A 23,620-nucleotide genomic window follows, 5' to 3' on the forward strand; every position below is an offset into this window, starting at 1 on the left:
GCTACATTCAAACAAAATCTCCACCCCCAACACTATATATAAGGAACAAATGGCAGTTGCAAACATTCCATATTTACAGCAGCACGAAGCTTAAAACTTCAGCCTGATGATGGTGAATGTGATTTCACCGAAACGTTGCATAGACACTCAAAATATTATACGGGGCAAAACCGAACTCAGAACAAAGGTTGCAGGTTCAAGTCCCAGTGGGTATGGCTAGCTGATGAGGCCAAAATAAGGCCGAAATAGATCTATCCTAGTCTCCCCTAATTTTCAAATTCAGCAAAAAACATGTGACATATATATATATATATATATATATATATATATATATATATATATACACTGATATATATATATATACACTGATGCGCTGTATTGTTATGTTTGTTTTTTTATTATGGATCCATTTGTGCGATTTTTGCCATGTCTCTTTGGTTTCTTTACTTTTTATTCCTTTAATTGCATTCATCATTTCATCCATTTCCATGCATCTATAGATTTTTTCTATAATTAGGTTTTCAGATCAAGTCTGATCATTTTTCCACATTTGCGCAATTGACATTCTTATTGCGGTAATTATAAACATATGTACATTAATACCCATGATCTAAAATTTTAGCAGCACCACCTATAACACTACTGTGGCAAGTAATCCAACCGAACTGGACTTTCTTGCTAAGCAAATATTTTTGATGGCTGAAAGTTTGTCACATCTCTTTGACAAATTGCCAGCAATATAAGCTTGTGAAAAAAATGTTCATTTCTAAGTTGTTTGTATATACTGTGGCATTTGTTATAAAAAGTTCAAATTTCAATATTTTATGATAAAAACTTTAACTTATATTCCAGAAAATATTAGTTATATCTGTCTCTGAATTTTAAACCCTTTTCACTGTAAATAAATTAAACTAGCAGTACAGAAGTCTTATTCTGAAGCTTGGCCTTACTTTGTTCTTAGTTTGTACTGAGCTCACAGAAAGAATCATTCATGTATAAAGAAATACATGGCTCAGATTTTATGATTAAACACCTATGTCAAAATGGTTGCTTTGTAGAAACCTAGGGCTTAAAACAGGGCAGCAGTATATTGCATCTCTTGAGTACTAGGTAAAAAGTTCAAATTCATCCCAAATTGAGAGACGGTTACAGTTTCAATTTTGGACAATCAGAAATTAGTTACCACTTAAAATGAGTCTTAATTAAACCAGAAGAAACACGTTTTCCAATTATTTGCACATTCAAATACTTGTAATGAAATATCATTTAGGAAGTTAACAAGCAACAAATATCTTTCCTGGCAATATTCTCCTTGGTGTGATTCAACTGTGCTCTTTCACAGTTGACAGTCACAACTCTGTTCACAAAGAAATTTGTCTAAATGTAGACTGTTAAAGACACATTGTACATTAATCTTTCATCCAGGAACAGTGAAATGAGAAATAAGATCATAGGGCATAGATCCTGGGTTTTTGAATTCATAAGTTACAAAATCTGATAAACTAGGTTCTCATGTCCTCTTGAATTCAATAAGAGGCACAAGTAATGTATCCATGGGACACTAAACTGCTAGACCAAATGACAAGATCAGCTATTTTATCCTTCTCATTGCTAGGCATGCAAGCATCTGTTAGCACAAGGAATCCAAAAACTGTATTCCTTGTTTTTTCTCAGTCATATATTGGACCTTTTAGCCGGCATATTTGCCTTCTTAAAAAGTGGGGTGGGACAGAAAGAGCAGGCAGTTTTTGACCATTTTCTTTACTTCGTAGCAAATAATCGGTTCTCTAGAGATTTCTTTGTAATGCAGATAGGTCAGGCATGAAACAGTTAGATAGGCCTAGTGAAACTGTACAATGACTATAGTGCTAGGACCAGATTACTTGCGAAGCCATTCTGCCTCACACATCCCAGTGACCGATCAGAGCCCACAGAGTTGGCCTTCTCCAGGTCCCGGCAGTCAAACAATGTTGTCTGGCAGGGCCATGGGGAAGGGCCTTCTCTGTGACTGCTCCAGTCTCTGAAACCAACTCCCCCAGAGATTCATATGGCCCCTACATTCATGGTCTTTCTATACTCTGCTCTGACCTGTAGCTATGAATCAATGATGTATGAATGTTTATATTGGGGCTTTAAAATGTATTTTTATTATTGTATTGTTTTATTGTTTTACACCACCCTGAGTCTACTTAGAGAAGGGCAGCCTATAAATTTAATCAAATTGAAAAGCTATTAAAAGAAAACAAAGTTTTGAAAAGGGAATAAAATTAGAACACAAGAATATATTCATACATGCCATAACGCCAAATCTATGAACATTTATAATATAAACTTATTAATAAATTCTAAAATTTAAGAAGAATAAAGGTGGCTTAGAATTATAGCAATATAGGCAGTGAAGGGCTACTAAATTTTTTACTACCACACCGTGGGCATGGCTTATGTAGGACACCCTGCATTTTCTTTCAACATCTTTCAGTCCAAATTGGGTGCTCTGGGGTGGAGCCCCATTTTCACTACCCCACTGCATTCCCCCCTCCCCCCTGTCTGGGCAGCAGCCCACCCCTGAATATAGGTGACATGAAAAATATGACTCTCTGCAAGGGCATTCCATCCGTGGGATCCAATCATGAAGAACTTCTCCTTTTGTAGCTACTAACATAACTCTGTGGGCCAACTTACCCAGAGGAAGGCTTCTGATGCTGAGCCATATAAGAGTCATTTATTCTCCAAGTTCTTAAGTTATTCAAAGGTCACCAATACTTTGATCTGTATTGGCAGGCTCAACACTGTTCTAAAACAGTGCATTGATTAGTCGAGTTCAACCCCCTGCCCAAGCAGGAACCCTATAGTACACCATTCAAGTGGCAGTTCAATCTTCTCTTAAAAATGTCCAGAGTGTTGGAGTTCACAACGTCCACCGGTAGGTTGTTCCATTGGTTCATCGCTCTGACCATCAGGAAGTTCCTCCTTATCTCCATGTTGAATCTCTCCTTGGTCAGCTTCCAGCTGTTGTTCCTCGTCTAGCCCTCTGGTGCCCTGGAGAATAAAGTGATCCCCTCCTCTCTGTGGCATCCCCTCGTATACTTGTAGACTGCTATCATGTCCGCTTTGGCCCTCCTTTTCTCTAGGCTATCCATGCCCAGTTCCCTCAGTCTCTCTTCGTAAGTCTTGGTTTCCAATCCCTTAATCATCTTGGTTGCTCTTTTTTGCACCTTCTCCAGAGTTTCAATGTCTCTTTTGAAGTGTGGTGACCAGAACTGAATACAGTACTCCAAGTGTGGTCGGACCAGGGCGTAATAGAGTGGTATTAAGACTTCCCTGGTCTTGAAGCAAAGTGGGTGAACCAAATAGCAGTGCTTGTGGTGGCAAAAGACAAAAAACACTCTTGCTGAATTGAACATTTAGAAAAACATGGCAGAGTCTGTCTTCACAAGTAGAAGATAACATTGGGCATTCCTGCCCTTGAGAATAATGAATAGCCCACATTCACATTGAGGCAACCAATTTTTACAAATTGGTCCTAAATAGTATGTGCTCCAGCCTGCTCACTCTGCTTTTTTGGGTTGTTGTTGTTTTGGCTTTTTTTTAATGGACATCTTTGAACGATTACTGTCTAATATTGCAGAGAAACAAAGCGAAATGTATTGCTATTCTGCTTTACAGATTACTCAAATTGTGACACATGATTGATATTTGGCCTTCTTATCAACACAGTTACTTTACAAATGCACATTGAATTGAAAAAAATAATTATGGTGATTAAACCTCTGTAGAAAATATGAGTGAAAGTGTCTCTCTCTCTAATAAGAAAAAAGGCAAACAAATTTGTAGAAAATAATGTGTGGAATGAACTTTGACAAATTGTTGCTATTTCCTTTCTTAGAAAAATAATGAAACTATGTTGTAGTTACAAAAAGAATTGGCTTTGATCCATGGTAAACATATTTTAGCTTTGCCTCAGCCATATTTTAAAATGAACAAATCTGGCATTTCATTTGAACTTGATTTTGTGGATACCATCATCAGCTACATTTTTTATCTTCGTGTTTTTGATTAAAATGAAATTCCACATATCATTTTTTCAAGCTGCATGTGATGGTCAGATATTTTGCTCATAGTTTTGGAGATATTTGCAGTAAATACTTCTTTTCTTCCTGTCAACATGTATAATAAAATCAAAAGGAAAAAGTCATTTTTCAGTATATCAAAGGCAACTTTAAAATAAGCAATTAATGTATACATCAATCTATCAAAATCTTTCAAAATAGAGATGGAGATCTTCTAGCCCAGCCCCTTACTCAACCAGGAGATCTATACCATTTCAGACGTGGCTGTCCAGTTTCTTCTTTAAAAACATCCAGTGATGAAGCATCCACAACTTCTGAAGGCAAGCTATTCCACTGGTTAATTGTCCTCACTGTTAGGAAGATTCTACTTAATTCCTGGTTGCTTTTCTCCTTGATTATTTATTTATTGTTAGAGTTGGAAGGGACCATGCAGGTCATCAAGTCCAACCCCCTGCCTAAGCAGGAACCCTATAGCATCCTAGCCAAATGGCAGTCCAATTTCCTCTTAAAAATGTCCAGAGTATTGGAGTCCACAACGTCCGCTGGTAGGTTGTTCCACTGGTTCATTGTTCTAACGGTCAGGAAGTTCTTCCTTATTTCCAGGTTGAATCTCTCCTTGGTCAGCTTCCAGCCGTTGTTCCTCATCCGGCTCTTCGGTGCCCTGGAGAATAAAGTGATCCCCTCCTCTCTGTGGCAACCCCTCGTATACCTGTAGACTGCTATCATGTCCGCTCTGGCCCTCCTTTTCTCTAGGCTATCCATGCCCAGTTCCCACAGTCTCTCTTCGTAAGTCTTGGTTTCTAGACCCCTGATCATTTTGGTTGCTCTTTTCTGCACCTTCTCCAGAGTTTCAATGTCTTTTTTGAAGTGTGGTGACCAGAACTGAACACGGTACTCCAGGTGTGGTCTGACAGGGCATAGTAGAGTGGTATTAAGACTTCCCTAGTCTTGGAGTGTATTCCCTTGTTGATGCAGCTTAGGATTGTATTGGCTTTTTTGGCTGCTGCTGCACATTGTTGGCTCATGTTTAGTTGATTATCCACCAAGACTCCGAGATCTCTTTCGACGTCGCTACTGCTGAGAGGGGTTTCTCCCAGGCTGTATGTGTGTCCAGGTTTTTTTTTACCTAGGTGAAGGACTTTGCTCTTGTCGATGTTGAACATCATTTTGTTGGTGTGGGCCCACTGTTTTAGTCTGTTCAGGTCTTTCTATAATTTGAGCCTGTCTTCAAGGGTGTTGGCTACCCCCGCCAGCTTGGTGTCGTCTGCGAATTTGATTAGTTGCCCTTCTATTCCCTCATCCAGATCATTGATGAAAATGTTGAAGAGCACAGGACCCAGGACAGAACCTTGTGGTACCCCGCTGCCTACTTCCTTCCATGTGGATTTGGAACTGTTGAGGACAACTCGTTGCGTGCGGTCGGTGAGCCAACTGTTAATCCATCTGCATGTGTTGTAATAGATAGATTAGTTTCTATCTGTTGTTTCTTGTCCTTCCCTCTGGTGCTAAAGCTTCTGATGGGAAGGAAAATCCTAATAATTATTTCCATATTTTAAATTACAATAGCCCTTACAATATGACCAAATAGAGATTGGGAGAACTTTCTGGAACTAAAGAAGAACTTTCTGAGGTGAGAGCGATCAACCAGTGGAATGGCCTGCCAGCGGAGGTTATATAAATTAATTGTGAGGAAAATACTAGTAAAAAATAAAATCCCCATGAAATTAAACTTGCCCAAACAACCTGCAATGCTTTTAGAATAGTATTTTCCACATTCATTTTCTACTGACAGCTAAGTCATTGCAAATAAACATACAGATGTAAAAAGGTAATGGATCAAGTCTCTCAAACTAAAATTCCAAACCATAAAACCTCATTACTTGAATACATATTAGGCATGTGAATCATTACTCAAACAGAAATAAGAACTAAGAATATGTGTAAACACTTGTTTATAATCTCAGAGTGTACATGTCTTTTCAAAAGGTGTTTATAGAGAGTGATGTCAAATTAACCAAGGTTACATGGTGTTGATTCAGCCATAACATTTGAGTGGTTTTTTTTCTTGTTTTTCAAGCTTTTTTCATTTCACTTGAAAATAAAATGGAGTAATCCTGACATCAATAGAAACTTCATGCCCAGGGGAAAAATAAGGAGAGAGGAAAACAAGCTAATTATCTAGAGTATGCTTGTTCTGAATTCTATAATAGTTTCATTTCAGTTATTAAAAAGCTGTTAACAATAATCTCAGCTGAGTCTGGAACCAGTGATGAACAATCTGGTCAATTTATCACATATAGATTAATAAGTCATTCATAAAATGATGTAATCAACAAGTCTTCTTTATTAGCATCTTTGTTGCCAGCTGAGTCTGATTAGCATGTGAGGGAGCATGAAAGTGCTTCTCTGAATTTCTACAAGTTCTACCTCAATAAAGTTTTTCATATATATATATATATATATATATACAACACAAAGATTGGAACCTCAGCCTGAAGATGGTGAATGTGATTTCGCCAAAACGTCGCATAGACATGCAAAACATTACACAGGGCAAAACCCGAACTCAGAACAATCTACATATATATATATATATATATATATATATATATTTGAAAAGGTGAAAGCATTTTGACCTCATACCTATTTCAGTTTCTTGAAGGATATTATTTCTTTTGCTGTGGAGTGTAGTCACAACTTATTTTTATCCATTTTCCTCTTCTCTTCCCCTCACCTCACCTCACCCATGTTATTTTCCTAGGTTTTTTTTTAATGCCATGTCCTATTTCAGTGGGGCACATACTGTGACAAAACTGAAAGAATTACTGGGATTATGATGAATCAGCTGTTGAACAGAAACTGCATTTTCAACTGTTGTAAATAAAGGCATATTTCAAAGCACACATCTCGCCCAATACCAGTCATTGAAAAAGCATGAATCAGGATCCACCCAACCTTCAAATCTTAACATTTTTATATGTATTTTAGCAAATTGGCAGCTATAAAGTTCAATGTTTTTCATAGATTCACTGGTTGTCCTTTTTACACATACGGTAGTATAAATAGTGAAGGACAATAACTGAGTTTGAGTAGACTTCCAAGTTGGGTTCAAGATGAAACTTATAAGCTTTCTTAAATGATAAAACACACAATATCTTAAAAGGTACTGCTGGATCATGATACCTTCAAAGGGATTTGTGGTTCTAACTTTAATGATTGCTCTGCTGGTAAAGATTGTGAACAATGTCTAAGGGGATTCTCAGTAATCGAGGCCATGGTTGTCCCAAAGGTGCTTTTTCAAGAGCCAAGTTGACTTTATGGTTTTTCTTTGAAGAGGTTCTTGGATGAGAAGTGAAACAACTTCAAAAAAAAATCAAAAAGTCATGTTGCCACTTGAAAAAGCACCTTTGGGATATTGTGAACAATGTAGTCTAGGTGCCAAAGCGAATAAGGACTGTGCTATTTTATGTCATTTATCCCATAATAAATCCATTATGGGATTAACCTCCCATAATGGATTTAGATGAAGAAATCTTTCTTATCCAACAAAACTCTTCAGAGGGGCTCACCCATCTGCCTATGGCTTAGGACAGTGATGGCGAACCTATGACACGTGTGTCAGCACTGACACGCGTAGCCATTTTCAGTGACACGCGGCTGCCGGAGAAACTTTCAGAGAGTTACATTTCATCCTCAGCTCCTACACGGCCAGGTGCAGTAGCCGAGGATAAAAAATTGCTGTAGTGTAGACTGTAGACTAGTGACTCTGTGCCGGAGGTCTGTAGGCCAGAACAGCAGAGCTCCAGCACAGAGCGTCTAGGCCTGGGACTTCCGGTAGGCTGAACTTCCAGCTAGCGCAGCAGGGAGCAGCGGAACGCTGCGGGGGACGCATATCTGAGGTCCTGTGAGCGCTATCTGGAGGTCCTGTGATCACTGTCTGGAGGTTCTGTGATCGCTGTCTGGAGGTCCTGTGATTACTACAGCAACCATCCTCCAGTGAAAAGTTCTGGGGTGTCATGAATGTGTGATTGGCCATTAATGAGATAAGTGAGGGGGAGGCTGGAAGAGGCTTGTGCTATGGGTGCCGTTTCCTGCCATTAATTTACATAAGGAACGCCATCTTGCAGCATAGTACAGACTCCATTTCACCACTATTACTGTTGCGCACCCTTATTAACCCCTTTTTCTGCTTATTAACTCTGCCCTTTCCTAAAAGACAGTTAACCCCTAATTGCCTGCAGGGCTATCTATAAATCTTCTGTCATTGCCCCTCTGATGGAGAAGCCAAAAAATAAAAAACCAAGGTTAAGTAAAGGAAGTGGTAGTAGCAGTAGCCGACCCTTTCAAGAGACATGGACTGAGATATATGGCATTATAGAAAAAAATGGCAGATCATTTTGCACCCCACACAAGTTAAATAATAACAAGACCAACAAAAGAAACCAACTGACAGATTAACAAAGAAGTCACTAAGCAGGTAAGTTAAATAATTATACATATTTGTTATTTAAACTATAAATATCACAAAATTATTATTTTTTCTCAAGGTGACACACCACCCGAGTTATGCTTGGTTTTTTGGCGAATTTTGACACACCAAGCTCAAAAGGTTGCCCATCACTGGCTTAGGACAATGAAAGCAACCCAGAAGTTACTGTCAATAGCTACCATACCCAGTCTGGGCATCATTAAGAGTTCTTCCATTATCTGTTTGGATCTCTGGATGCACTCTCTAGAATGTATGTATTTTATGCCTGCAGAAATCTTTTTAAACCATGTACCTCTAGAGTGTAAGCTTTAAAATATGTTTCCCACTTGAAGTTTTTTTTTCCTTTTACCATTATTGTTAGTTACTTTGCACACAACTTTCAAAAATAAATGTTCTTCTGGACAATTTCTTACATAAAATGTTTTTTAAGGGCAATTGATTTAAGATGATGATGGTAGATGTTCTAAAGCCATAGTAGAATCCATTATAGTAGATTTCATAAATCCTTTCCATTAACCATTTATGGAATATTCCTTTATAGTTACTTAATGGCCAGAAGTCGAAACTACTATGTGTAAAAGCTTATGGCAGCACTCCTGTAGATCTTATGTCAATACTCCACAGGTTGTATACAGTATATTGTATTTTCACCATTGAAAAAGATAAGGTTGAGTCTCAGATATTTTTATCCTCTTCATATTCTTACTTCTACTGTCATAACCTTTCCAAACTTAGAGTTCTCTTCAAAATTATTGTCATCATGACTGCCTTCCTGTGAGACTCTCTGAATTGACTGTAGCTTCCAAAAAGTAAGTTAGGTTTAGAATTCTAATTTTCCATAATGAACCTTTAATAGGTAAGAACATCTGCTTTATCAGGAAAAATGAAAGACTTGAATTTAAAATCACCAAAACAGAAGGCCATAGTGGAATTTGGAGTTCCAACACAATTCACAAATGGCATCTCTATTTTTGTTCTCTTAAGTCATTAACCACTTGAAAATTATAAAAGTGACTGTTAATAAATCCTAGTATGTTCCTGTTGGGCCAATGATTCCTGAAAATGGTGACAACTAAACAATATAATTTGACCCATGTCCAGTTCATTGAGAGTAGTATAAAATACTGCATATAATCTGTATTATAGAGGAGGAGTTGGTGCCAGCCACACAAATGCTGCCAAAGAAACATCTTTGGGGAAAGCTTCAATATTTCGAACATTTAAACCCCTTTAAATATTTTAAAACACATTATTTTAAAAAGTAGCACTGAACCCAGCTTTTAAAAACAGACAACATAGGTTTTGTAGAAAGGGAACTACAGTGATCCCTCTATTATCGCGAGGGTTCCGTTCCAAGACCCCTCGCGATAATCGATTTTTTTGGGATGTAGGGTTGCGGAAGTAAAAACACCATCTGTGCATGCGCGCCCTTTTTTCTATGGCCGCGCATGCGTAGATGGTGGAGTTTGCATTCCCCGCCACCAACGCAAAGGGGAAACCCGATTCGGCTCCTCGCTGCTGCTGCGCTAACGAGCAGATCAGCTGCTGGGCGGCCGAAGGAACCTTCCCTGGGTCTTCCCCCTCTTGCTGGCGGGCGGGCGAGCGGCGGGCATCAGCGAGGAGCCGGGGTTTCCCCTTTGCGTGGGCAGCCGGGAAGACCCAGGGAAGGTTCCTTCGGCCGCCCAGCAGCTGATCTGCTCGGTAGCGCAGCAGCAGCGAGGAGCCGAATCGGGATTTCCCCTTTGCGTTTCCAATCTGGAAAGGCCATTTTCACTGTCTCCAGGCATTGAATTATGGGTGTGGGCACTCGTGAATTTGCAATAGCACATGCACACACGCTTTCTGCACCCAAGGGAAAAAAGGTTTGTCATCACTGGCATAAATGTTTGCTCCATTTCTTCTATGTAGAATTCAAAAGAGCATTGCTGGCAGATGAAGCATATATCTCAATGGATGAAAAGCAGATGAATTCATCTCTAATCATGTTGGGGCCTATGATAGTGCTGTTGATGTGGAGGTGAAATGACATCTGGGTTTGTTGCATGGTCTGATTATCATGTTAGAATCATAGCTCTTTTATTTTGGTGATCAGGGGGATGGTTGTCTGTTTTCTGCACTCTGGAGGGTTCAGGGAAGCTTCCTGAAACTCTGAAGTGCAAAAAACAGCACAACGGGTAAACCAGAAGTTCTGAAAATGCATTTCAGAAAATGCATTTTGCCCATTGTGCTATTTTTTGCACTTCAGGGCTTCAGGAACCTTCCCTGAACCCTCCGTAGTACAAAAAAACAGCACAACAGCAAACTGGAAGTGCATTTTTCTGAACGTCCAGTTTGTCCGTTGTTCTGTCGGGCTCTCTGGTAGAATCCTCCGGAAAATTCACAGGTACAAATTTCAGACACACACACACGTTTGAAAATTCAAAACAATGTTCTTTATAATGAAAATTCACTTAAACTAAGCCCTCTTTTTGTATAGCAAAGAGCACTCGTCTCCAAACAAACTGGTAATTTGTACAAGTCCCTTATCAGTTCTGTGATACTTAGCTTGCAGCTGTGAGGCAATTCACAGTCCTTCTTCTTTCACAAAGTGAAACACACTTTGCCCTGGTTTAGTTTCAAAGCGGGGAAAAATCAGCACACAAAAGGTCAAAGTCAGTAAAGCAGTCAGGAAACACAACAATCAGATAATCTTCCACAATGGCCAAACCCACAGGCTGCTCTTTATAGCAGCCTCACTAATTACCACAGCCCCACCCAACCACAGGTGGCCTCATTTTCTTTGATAATAATCTCTCAGTTGTTGCTGCCTATGCATCGCTCTCCGCGTGGCTGTATCATTAACTCTTGTTCCGAATCCAAGGAGGAGCTAGATAATTGATCTCCTTCTGAGCTGTCTGCCACACTAGTACAGTGATACCTCATCTTACAAACGCCTCATCATACAAACTTTTCAAGATACAAACCCGAGGTTTAAGATTTTTTTGCCTCTTCTTACAAACTATTTTCACCTTACAAACCCAAGCCGCCGCCGCTGGGATGCCCCGCCTCCGGACTTCCGTTGCCAGCAAAGCACCCATTTTTGCGCTACTGGGATTCCCCTGAGGCTCCCCTCCATGGGAAACCCCATCTCCGGACTTCCGTGTTTTTGTGATGCTGCAGGGGAATCCCTGCAGCGCAAAAAACGGGCGCTTTGCTGGCAACAGAAGTCCGGAGGTGGGGTTTCCCAGCAAGGGAAGCCTCAGTTAAATCGCAGCATTGCAAAAACACAGAGGTCCGGAGGTGGGAAGGGAGCCTCAGGGGAATCTCAGCAGCGCAAAAACGGGCGCTTCGGCTGGCAAAAGGGGTGAATTTTGGGCTTGCACACATTAATCGCTTTTCCATTGATTCCTATGGGAAACATTGTTTCGTCTTACAAACTTTTCACCTTAAGAACCTCGTCCTGGAACCAATTAAGTTTGTAACACAAGGTATCACTGTAGTGGTTGTGGTTTAAGGGCATGAAAAGCATGACACCTGCTATTTCTATTGTAATAATTCCAATGCTTGAAACAATAGGACAATCCAAGTTTCCTTGTTTGTTTATTTTTGGAGGTAAAAGTTGCCTGTTCTTGACGTATGGGGTATTAATTTCCATGTATGTATTTACAAAATTATTGTATCAGATTGCAAAGTTCTGTTGATAAAGGAAAGCTTTTCTGAGGAAAGTTGATAAAATGTGGTGTTGGAAAGTTGTTTCATAGCTTCTACAATATAATCTACCTTATTAATGATGAAAACTGCCTCTCTTTTGCCAATTTGTTTGATTATGTCCTTTTACAAGACTGAATAATTACAGTGCAATCACTAAATAAATAAATAAATAAAATAAATAAATAAATAATTTATTGTCATTGTATGTATATACACAGTATACCCATGCAATGAAATTCATATGACACCAAAGACCAATCTCAACATACATAACAATCTGAAAGAAGATACTCAATCCACCACAATTTCCCACCTGAACCCTTCAACATCCACACAAAAGACCAAGTAGTGTTGTCCAGCAGTTCACTGATGGTGACATCCTAGTACATTATTAAGCAATTAGAGCTCTGGGATAAAAACTGTTCAGAAAACGTGAAATTGTTTTTCGCCTACTCCACCCTGGAGGACAGAGAAGTGTATTTTGTCTGGGGTTTAATTAGGTCACCAGGTAACAATTGACTAATTTCTTCTCGGTCAGTTTGGCAGTAACGGGATGGAAAAGGGTATCAGCAGTGATGGGCTCCTACGGGAACGGTCAGGAACGCAGTTCCGGTAGCAAAATTTGGAGCTCCACCCCAGAGCACCCAATTTGCACTGAAAGATGTTGAAACAAAATGCATAAGCCACACCCACAGTGTGGTAGTAAAAGTTTTGGTAGTCCATCACTGAGTATCAGTAGCAACTGTGTGTTTTCCATTGGGCATCTTTTGGAAGATAATCGGCTACCCCTTTCCACAACTCAAGCTGTCTACATGACCAGGGCGGTGGAGAGGGGGTGCCTATAGGGCTCACTCACATCATTTCCAGTTCCAGGTCATGAGGGTGAGCCCTCCTACATGCTTGAGGCATGGCTTACATGGCTGGTCGTAGGCTAAAAATAGCCTTGCACTGCCCAGGCAAGGAGTTACGCCATTTAGTTTCCCAAGTATGTTATACATAGGAACTTCTACCCCATTTAATGACCTCTGCAAGTCTTCTATGTTTATATTTAATAAAGTGACCCTTATTACCCAGCTCTCATGTCCGTGTGTTATTCCGCATCTGATGCAATAAGCGACACAGAAGAACAACCATTGTCAAAGTTCAATCCTCATCCCCAACTTCCTTTTCATTCACTTTGAAAACATTGTCTATGTTAAATGCTAACTAATACTTAGAATAATGAAGCCTCAAGAGCTTTGGATGGTGATGGTAATTAAAAAAAATGTCTGATGTCAGATTTTACTTTCTCCTTTTAAAATTGAAGCTGTCTTTCGAAACTCAGATGTAAAACTGAAATAAATTTTACAGCTGCTTTTATGTAGCCTTAATATAATTTTGTAGGTTATTTTTCTAACATTTCATTCATATTAAAATTAAATGTGCTTCACTTTTCATAGCTTAGTGATAATATTAGATACTCTTTTTAAACCCCTGAGACTCTATCCCAATTCTGATACAACATTTATTACTTGTTTTACTTAAATATAATTTAGTGGCTGCACCATAATAGGAGACTGAATATTCCAAAACAGTAAAATACTATATAGGAGAAAATGTAAGCTCAAAGCTATTACATTTTTACTAGGATGAAATTCCTGCAGATACATGGAGTTGGTATATGATCAAAGCTGAAATATAACCAGGAAGACTAGGACATTTACAAGCCTATTTCTTTCCAGTGGGTATTAAAGGAAGCTGAAAGGCAGGTGTTTGAAAGAACAGCCCATTTTAAAAACAGTCCTTTCTTTGCTAAAATAACAACAAAAGCATATTAAGAAAGTCTCCTTTGCTATAGCTTAAGAGAAATTTGTCTCTATTTCCTCTCTATATTCCTATGCTAATCATTTCTTGCTTCATCTCTTTTAGATTTTTTTAAGGGAATATGTTATCTATCTATTGTGGAAGGAACTGAAATTCTTTCACCACACATTCTTCCCACCATAATCAGAACAAAAGTTTCAAAGTATCAAAATCATAAATTATAATGGTTCCATGAGAAATTCCAATGTAATTAGATGGCATTTCCCCCTATCTCATCTTACCCTGAAATCTCTTTGATCAGATAAGAAAACAAAATTATTTCCTTAAAAATATTGCCATTTTCAATTAACAACAATTATACCCTCTTGGGAGGGAACTACTGACCCCCTCAGAGAGGGTTCACAACTTGGGCGTCCTCCTCAATCCACAGCTGACATTGGAACATCATCTTTTGGCTGTGGCAAGGGGGGCGTTTGCCCAGGTTTGCATGGTGCACCAGTTGCGGCTCTATTTGGACAGGGAGTCATTGCTCACAGTCACTCATGCCCTCATCACCTCGAGGTTTGATTACTGCAACGCTCTCTACATGGGGCTACCTCTGAAAAGTGTTCGGAAACTTCAGATCGTGCAGAACGCAGCCGTGAGAGCCGTCGTGGGGCTTCCAAGATTCGCCCACGTTTCTTCAACACTCTGTGGCTTGTATTGGCTGTCGATCAGTTTCCGGTCACAATTCAAAGTGTTGGTCATGACCTTTAAAGCCCTACATGGCATTGGACCAGATTACCTCCGGAACTGCCTGCTACTGCACGAATCCCAGCGACTGATAAGGTCCCACAGAGTTGGCCTTCTCCGGGTCCCGTCGACTAAACAATGTCATTTGGCGGGTCCAAGGGGAAGAGCCTTCTCCGTGGCGGCCCTGGCCCACTGGAACCAACTCCCCCCGGAGATTAGAACTGCCCCCACCCTCCCTGTCTTTCATGTGACACATCAGGCCCATGCGTCATGAGTTTGACACACCTGCTTTTGAGGAACAAAGGCAAAGACTTTCTATGTTGCTGATGGAAAACCTATGACACCTGTATCACAGGTGACATGCTTTGCCAGGTTGGGTGACATGTAAGTTCTCCAGACAATCTGAAAGCAGTACTAGAAGGCAGTGAGAACCCTACTCTTGCCTGATCTCAAAAGCTAGCAAGAATGGGACATGCTTCCCCACTCTTTTCAGAGGCTGGAAAGCCACCAAGCGCATTCTCCTAAGTTTCCAGGCTTTGTGAGACCCAGAGCTGCCTAAGATAGACATTTTGAAAAATATTTACAATTACCTTATGTTTTATTTACAGTGGTTAATAAAAAACTTAATTTATTACTCTTTCGTTTGAATTGTTTCTCTTTTGTGTGGAGACGGTTGGAGCTAATATGCTTGTGGAGTCAAGTTATGCTTTTTCTTTTTGACACATTGACCCCAAAAGGTTCACCATCATTGTCCTATATAAAGGCCTTCAGAAACAACACATGTATGTCTACTTCCAACAGCTGATTCTGTATAATGCATTCTCAGAATAAATTTCACCTCAGATTCAAACAACTGTCTGGTGTTTTTATCCCATCTATCTATCTATCTATCTATCTATCTATCTATCTATCTATCTATCTATCTATCTATCTATCTATCTATCTATCTATCTAAATTAATATTTCAATAGAAATTGTAGAAGTTCTACTAGATAGATAGATAGATAGATAGATAGATAGATAGATAGATAGATAGATAGATAGATAGATAGATAGATCGATCGATCGATCCCTGGACTCAGGTTGCTGCTGCTTAATGCCAGGTCGGTGGTAAATAAAGCTCTCCTCATCCGGGACCTGATCCTGGATGAGGAGGCCGACCTGGCTTGTATTACTGAAACCTGGCTGGGCCCAGAGGGAGGTGTTCCTCTCTCTGAAATTTGCCCAGACGGGTTTCAGATATGGCATCAACCTCGACCCCAGGGAAGGGGGGGGAGGAGTGGCTATTATAGCCAGGGAGAGCCTTTGCCTGCGTAGGCTCATTGCTCCGGAAATTGCGGGTTGCGAGTCTCTCTTGCTGAAGTTGGACTTAGGGGTTCAGGTGGGCTTATTTCTCACGTACCTGCCTCCCAGCTGCGTGTCAAAAGCCCTGCCTGTGCTACTCGAGGAGGTAGCCGGGTTGGCGGTGGAGTTCCCCGGACTCATTGTCCTGGGGGACTTCAACCTGCCGTCACTCGGCGAAACCTCTGGGTTGGCACAGGAGTTCATGACCACCATGACAGCCATGGACCTGACTCAAGTAGTACAGGGTCCGACTCACGAGGGAGGGCACGCACCTGACATGGTATTCCTTTCCGAGCAATTGAGTAATGGTCTGAGACTAAGGGGCTTAGAAGCATTGCCTTTGTCATGGTCAGACCATTTCCTACTATGGCTTGACTTCCTGGCTCCAATCCTTCCCCGCAGGGAGGCGGAACCAATGAAGATGTTCCGCCCCAGACGCCTTATGGACCCAGAGGGCTTTCAGACGGCGCTTGGGGTTATTCCAGAGGCACTCATCCACAGTTCGGCGGAGTCTCTTGCGGAGGCCTGGAATACAGCTGCTGCGGAGGCTCTTGACCGGATTGCGCCTTTGCGACCTCTCCGTGGCACTAGACCCCGTAGAGCCCCATGGTTCAACAAGGAGCTCTGGGAGTTGAAATGCCAAAAGAGACGTCTAGAGAAGCGATGGAGGAAGAGTAGGTCTGAATCTGATCGAACACTTGTAAGAGCTTTTATTAAGACTTACAAAGTGGCGCTCAAGGCGGCAAGATGCGTGTACCATGCCGCCTTGATTTCATCAGTGGAATCCCACCCGGCCGCTCTGTTTAGGGTGACCCGCTCCCTTCTTAACCAGGGGGGAGTTGGGGAGCCCTTGCAGAGTAGTGCCGAGGAGTTTAACACGTTTTTCGCTGATAAAGTCGCTCATATCCGGGCCAACCTCGACTCCAATTGTAAAACAGAGTCGACTGACAACGAGTCAGTCGAGGTGACTGGGGCACGTACTTGTCCACCTGTCTGGGAAGAGTTTGATCTGGTGACACCTGATGAAGTGGACAAGGCCATAGGAGCTGTGAGTTCCGCCACCTGTCTACTGGATCCGTGTCCCTCCTGGTTGGTCTCGGCCAGCAGGGAGGTGACATGGAGCTGGGCCCAGGAGATTACCAACGCTTCCTTGGGGAGGAGAGTTTTTCCATCACTCTATAAAGAAGCGCTTGTGCGCCCCCTCCTCAAGAAGCCCTCCCTGGACCCAGCCGTACTTAACAACTATCATCCAGTCTCCAACCTTCCCTTTATGGGGAAGGTTGTCAAGAAGGTGGTGGCACTCCAGCGGTCCTTGGAAGAAGTTGATTATCTAGGTCCACAGCAGTCGGGTTTCAGGCCCGGTTACAGCATGGAAACCGCTTTGGTCGCATTGATGGGTGATCTCTGGCGGGCCCGGGACAGGGGTTTATCCTCTGTCCTGGTGCTCCTCGATCTCTCAGCGGCTTTCGATACCATCGACCATGGTATCCTTCTGCACCGGTTGGAGGGGCTGGGGGTGGGAGGCACTGTTCTTCAGTGGTTCTCCTCCTACCTCTCTGGCCGGTCGCAGTCGGTGTTAGTGGGGGGTCAGAGGTCGGCTCCAAGGTCTCTCCCTTGTGGGGTGCCTCAGGGGTCGGTCCTCTCCCCCTTGCTATTTAACATCTACATGAAACCGCTGGGTGAGATCATCCAAGGACATGGGGTGAGGTATCATCAATATGCCGATGATACCCAGCTTTACATCTCCACCCCATGCCCAGTCAATGAAGTGGTGGAAGTGATGTGCCGGTGCCTGGAGGCTGTTGGGACCTGGATGGGTGTCAACAGACTCAAGCTCAACCCGGATAAGACGGAGTGGCTGTGGGTTTTGCCTCCCAAGGACAATTCCATCTGTCCGTCCATTACCCTGGGGGGGGGAATTATTGACCCCCTCAGAGAGGGTCCGCAACTTGGGCGTCCTCCTCGATCCACAGCTCACATTAGAAAACCACCTCTCAGCTGTGGCGAGGGGGGCATTTGCCCAGGTTCGCCTGGTGCACCAGTTGCGGCCCTATCTGGACCGGGATTCATTGCTCACAGTCACTCACGCCCTCATCACCTCGAGATTCGACTACTGTAACGCTCTCTACATGGGGCTACCTTTGAAAAGTGTTCGGAAACTTCAGATCGTGCAGAATGCAGCTGCGAGAGCAGTCATGGGCTTACCTAGGTATGCCCATGTTTCACCATCACTCCGCAGTCTGCGTTGGCTGCCGATCAATTTCCGGTCACAATTCAAAGTGTTGGTTATGACCTTTAAAGCCCTTCATGGCATCGGACCAGAATATCTCCGAGACCGCCTCCTGCCGCACGAATCCCAGCGACTGATTAGGTCCCACAGAGTGGGCCTTCTCCGGGTCCCGTCAACTAAACAATGTTTGTTGGCGGGCCCAGGGGAAGAGCCTTCTCTGTGGTGGCCCCGGCTCTCTGGAACCAACTCCCCCCGGAGATTAGAACTGCCCCTACTCTCCCTCCCTTCCGTAAAGTTCTTAAAACCCACCTTTGTCGTCAGGCATGGGGGAACTGAAACACCTCCCCCGGCCATGTACAATTTATGTATGGTATGTTTGTGTGTGTGCTTGTTAATATAGTGGGGTTCTTTTTTAAACTATTTTAAATACTTAAATTTATTGAATCTATTTGGATTTGTACGATTGTTTATATTTTTGTTGTGAGCCGCCCCGAGTTCGCGGAGAGGGGCGGCATACAAATCTAAATAATAAATAAATAAATAAATAAATAAATAAATAAAATAAATCTAGCTAGCTAGCTAGCTAGCTAGCTAGCTAGCTAGTAGGACTTCTACTATTTCTATTGAAATATTAATTTATAATAAAACAATAAAACTGCCTCCCCGAGTCCTCGGAGAAGGGCGGCATGCCAGTCTAATAAATAATAATCATCATCATCACTGATAGACAGGTAAAGTTGTTTTCTGGTTGTAAGGAAGCCGTGGAATATTTGTGGATCTCTCCTCTCTTCTCCTTTCAGCCAGCAAGAAAAACTGAGAAAAGAACAAAAACATAAGTTATTATTGCTATAATGTTTTCCTGCTGTCTGTGACATAGAAATAAATGTGCACTCTAAACTTAATTTATGTCTAATCATTTAAGGTGACAGGGTGTGAACAAAATAACTTGTGACTAACAGCGAAGCAGAAGTGTGGGGAAGAGTACAAGTGACAAGAATAGTGATCAAGCAAATAATTAATCCTTTCTAGATTTGGACTGACTTTTGGGAGAAGGAGAAATATATGTTGCGTCTCTGCAGATTCAACTCTATTTTTGTTGTTGTTCAAAAATAGAATAGAAATACTCTAATAGCTAACACACATATATATGTGTTAATGATAAACAATAGAGAAACAATGTATAATATCATATTTATCATAAACATTGGGTATATGCATAGACACTTTAGCTTGTTAGTATAGCAGAATCTTGAAAAAAATAGTTCTGGGACCATAAATGGACTGATTTCTTCGGAAAAATTAAAAGCTTGCTGTGCCAACCAGTTCATAAATAGTATATAGCAGCAGGCTGCAATTATTTGGGGAAAGCAAGCAGAAAGAACAGAAGACTGACTAGAGTAATGACATGGAATCAAATAGGAAAAGATCCAGCTGCATTTCATGAGAAGAAAATAGTCTATCTGATAGTTAAGGTAAACTGGCAGATGGCAGGTGTTTGAGTAAGCATGAAAATAAATACTGAGTAAAATTCAGGTGGCTATCTTTTCATCAACACAAATATAAAATGTTATTTCTTGTATATTTCTCCATATCTCAATCAATTTGAATCAGTAATTTATGTAATAGTTGGTGCTGGCCCATATTGGACTTACTTACTTACTTACTTACTTACTTACTTACTTACTTACTTACTTACTTACTTACTTACTTACTTACTTACTTACTTACTGTATTTACTTACTTACTGTACTTATTTATTTATTTATTTATTTATTTATTTCAGTTGAAAGGGACCTTGCAGGTCTTCAATTTCAACCCCCTGCTTAAGCAGGAAATCCTACAGCACCCCAGCCAAATGACAGTCCAATCTCCTCTTGAAAATGTCCAAAGTTGGGGAGTTCACAACCTCTGCTGGCAGGCCGTTCCACTGGTTGATCTCTCTGACCGTCAGGAAGTTCTTCCTTATTTCTAGGTTGAATCTCTCCTTGGTCAGCTTCCAACCATTGTTCCTCGTCTGGCCCTCTGGTGCCCTGGAAAAGAGTGTGACCCCTACTCTCTGTGACAATCCCTCAAGTACCTGTAGACTGCTATCATGTCCCCCCTCCTCTCTGTGGTATGTACATATGTATGACTTACAGAAGTAACACAGCGTGAATTCTTCTGTGACATGATTTGGCTTCCTGTGGACTATAAATATTGGTTAAATTCACAGCCATGTCAATAGTTGGAAGTAAATATATGCACACTAATAGTACAATATATTACAGCAAATAATGAAATAGCTCCTCTCCTCTTCTGCATGTAGAAGCTGACCAAAGGAACAAACTAACTTATGGGTGAAACAGCACATCCAGGACTTGATATATAGACCAGCTACTTCACTTCATTTGATTGTTGTGTTCTCTTCTCCCTGATTGGAAGAATCTATCTATCTATCTATCTATCTATCTATCTATCTATCTATCTATCTATCTATCTATCTATCTATCTATCTATCTATCTAGTATTGAACTGTTGAAGAAGATGAGATCAAGATAATTGCTGAGTCTAGTATTGTTTGTTACTAGTTGTTCCAGTGCTAGATTGCTAATAGCAATTTGAGTGTATGGGTTCATTATATTATATTATATTATATTATTTTTTACATTTTTTAAAATTTTCTCCTTGTTGTTGCCGTTACTATTTCCCTTTTCTTAGCCATGAGGGGCAAATTTTCAGAGATGTAGAGTTTAAACATACCTTTCTTTTTTGTCCTTAAAAGTATGTGACTAGATATTTTTAAAGGCATAGGTTCTACTCACTTGTAAGCTTTGGTAAATCTGGATCTCAGTGAGCAAATTCCAGCCAAGGTTACTTCAAAATTTTCTTTACAAACTCCCAAAGCAAGATCGCCGCCAATTAACATTCATCCAGAGATTTCTTTGAAATAGGGAGAATAAGAAATTGTGCATTATGGGTATATAGGTTTTCCAGTTTATTTTCATTTCTGAAAGGTTATGAAACCAATAAAACAGTAATTTGTCACATGATTTTTCAAGTATATCTTCCACAGAATCCTCTAATGTAATATGATTGACAACTTAATGAATCTAAGGTCTATTGTAATATACACAGATGGTATAAACTTTGTCAAATCCTCTCACTTTCACATTATGATTTTTAAACATTAGTGAAAGAGTATTATTTGAAGGGGGAGGAACCTAATTGGGAACAGAGAGGCAATTGAATTAATAACCAAATGTAATGTTATTATTTAGAGAATGGAGGGATGCAATTGGAGCTGAAGATCCAGGATGGGATGAAGTACAGACTATATATTATTGTAGCACCATAAAATATGTTGCTGTGATCTCAGAAACAGTGGGGAGGCTATTAAAAGCAGCTCTGATAATTGGAACAAAAAAAAATCATGATGATCCTACCTCTCAATATCCCCTGCTGTACTTCTATGTTCAAATGTAAAATGCAAGCAGGAACATTCTAATTTGTCTTTCAAATAGGGATATTTCTGGCAGCCATATTGATTGAATGCAATGCAGTTCTGTAGCATGCTGATCAACAATTAAATGAGCAAATGCTTTTTTCTCAGCTTGTTCTGCTGCATTTGAATGGTCAGAATAGTAAGAGCCTGTAAATAGGTTGTATTAGATAGTAGCCATGCAGGGAAAGGCTCTAGTTAACTGTTCTTTCCTGAACTACTGGGTAATTCAGAATAGTCAGTTGATAGGTGAAGGACAAAAGGCAACAATTACAACTATGAAAAACACTTTAAAATAAAACCAACTTGATCAAACTACCCTAATTATCATCAAACATAATGATTACTCACATTTAATTTCTGGCTGGTCTGATCATTTTACAACATTATTGCTAAAAATATGATAAATATGATATGATAAATTTCCTAAAAGACAGTACAGTTTCTTAAAATGATTTCTTGATAGAAACCAATTCCAGGTTGCTGCTCAGACTATTTCAGGAAAATTCAGTAAGGTTGTTGATTGATACAATTTTATGCAGCTATAATCATGGTCATGTAAGGCAGAATTCTTAAAATCTATCATAGATTCCACTGTCTATATAGTATGCCTTCTTCTGAATACTAGTTTTGTAATCTTGTATATGATAACATGAAACAAAATCAGTCTTCCAAACAAAAACTATCACATTCTGACTTTAGACAACTAATTTCCTGTAGACTTTAATTTAAAAAAATTAGAAAAAAGCAACCTAAACATAAGACAAAGAATAATGTCTTATTTTTCATTATTCCTTTACTCCACCAAAGAGGCATGCAAGATCAAAAAATTTAATAACGGAGCCTGGAATTTTGAATCTACTGCCAATGTTCCTCTTTGACCATAAATGCCAATCAAGTATAGTTTAAATAGATACTGCACTGAAAGGAATGGAATTATTTGTTATCTTCACTGTTTAGGATCAATGCAATTATATTGTATTGTTCTGCCAATGGCTGATTACTAGCTCATTAAATATATTTTTATTACTATTTATTAAGCCTCTTGACTGTTTTGTTAGGTGAGAAAAGTATAAATATTTTAGTAGCTTGAGTATTCCCATCTTCCTCTACGTAACTAGAAAAAATGAAGCTTCTCTTAGCTAAAAAATACAATGTAATGTCAATAGAACGGGGAAAATTTAACCTAGGTGTTGCGACAAAGGGTTGATCATAGTGTACTTTCTATAAAGGAATTAGATTTATTTATTTATTCATATATACATACAATTTATGCACCATCTCAAAGTACTCTGAGTGTGTGCGACTATATTTATAATAATAATAATAATAATAATAATAATAATAATAATAATATAGTGTGACTATATTTATTATTATTATTACTTTTATTATTTATTATTATTTTATAAATATTATATTATTATTATTTTATAAATATAATAATAATAATAATAATAATAATAATAATAATTTATTAGATTTGTATGCCGCCCCTCTCCGAAGACTCGGGGCGGCTCACAACAAGCGATAAAACAATATTGTACAGGCACAAATCTAATATTAAGAAAAAACTAAAAAACCCTATCAATTAAAAACCAAACAGCACATACATACCAAACATAAATTATAATAAGCTTGGGGGAAAGGTGTCTCAAATCCCCCATGCCTGGCGGTATAGATGGGTCTTAAGTAGTTTACGGAAGACGAGGAGGGTGGGAGCAGTTCTAATCTCCGGGGGGAGTTGATTCCAGAGGGCCGGGGCCGCCACAGAGAAGGCTCTT

Source organism: Erythrolamprus reginae, chromosome 2 (genome assembly GCF_031021105.1).
Source record: "Erythrolamprus reginae isolate rEryReg1 chromosome 2, rEryReg1.hap1, whole genome shotgun sequence".
NCBI classification, from domain to species: Eukaryota; Metazoa; Chordata; class Lepidosauria; order Squamata; family Dipsadidae; genus Erythrolamprus; species Erythrolamprus reginae.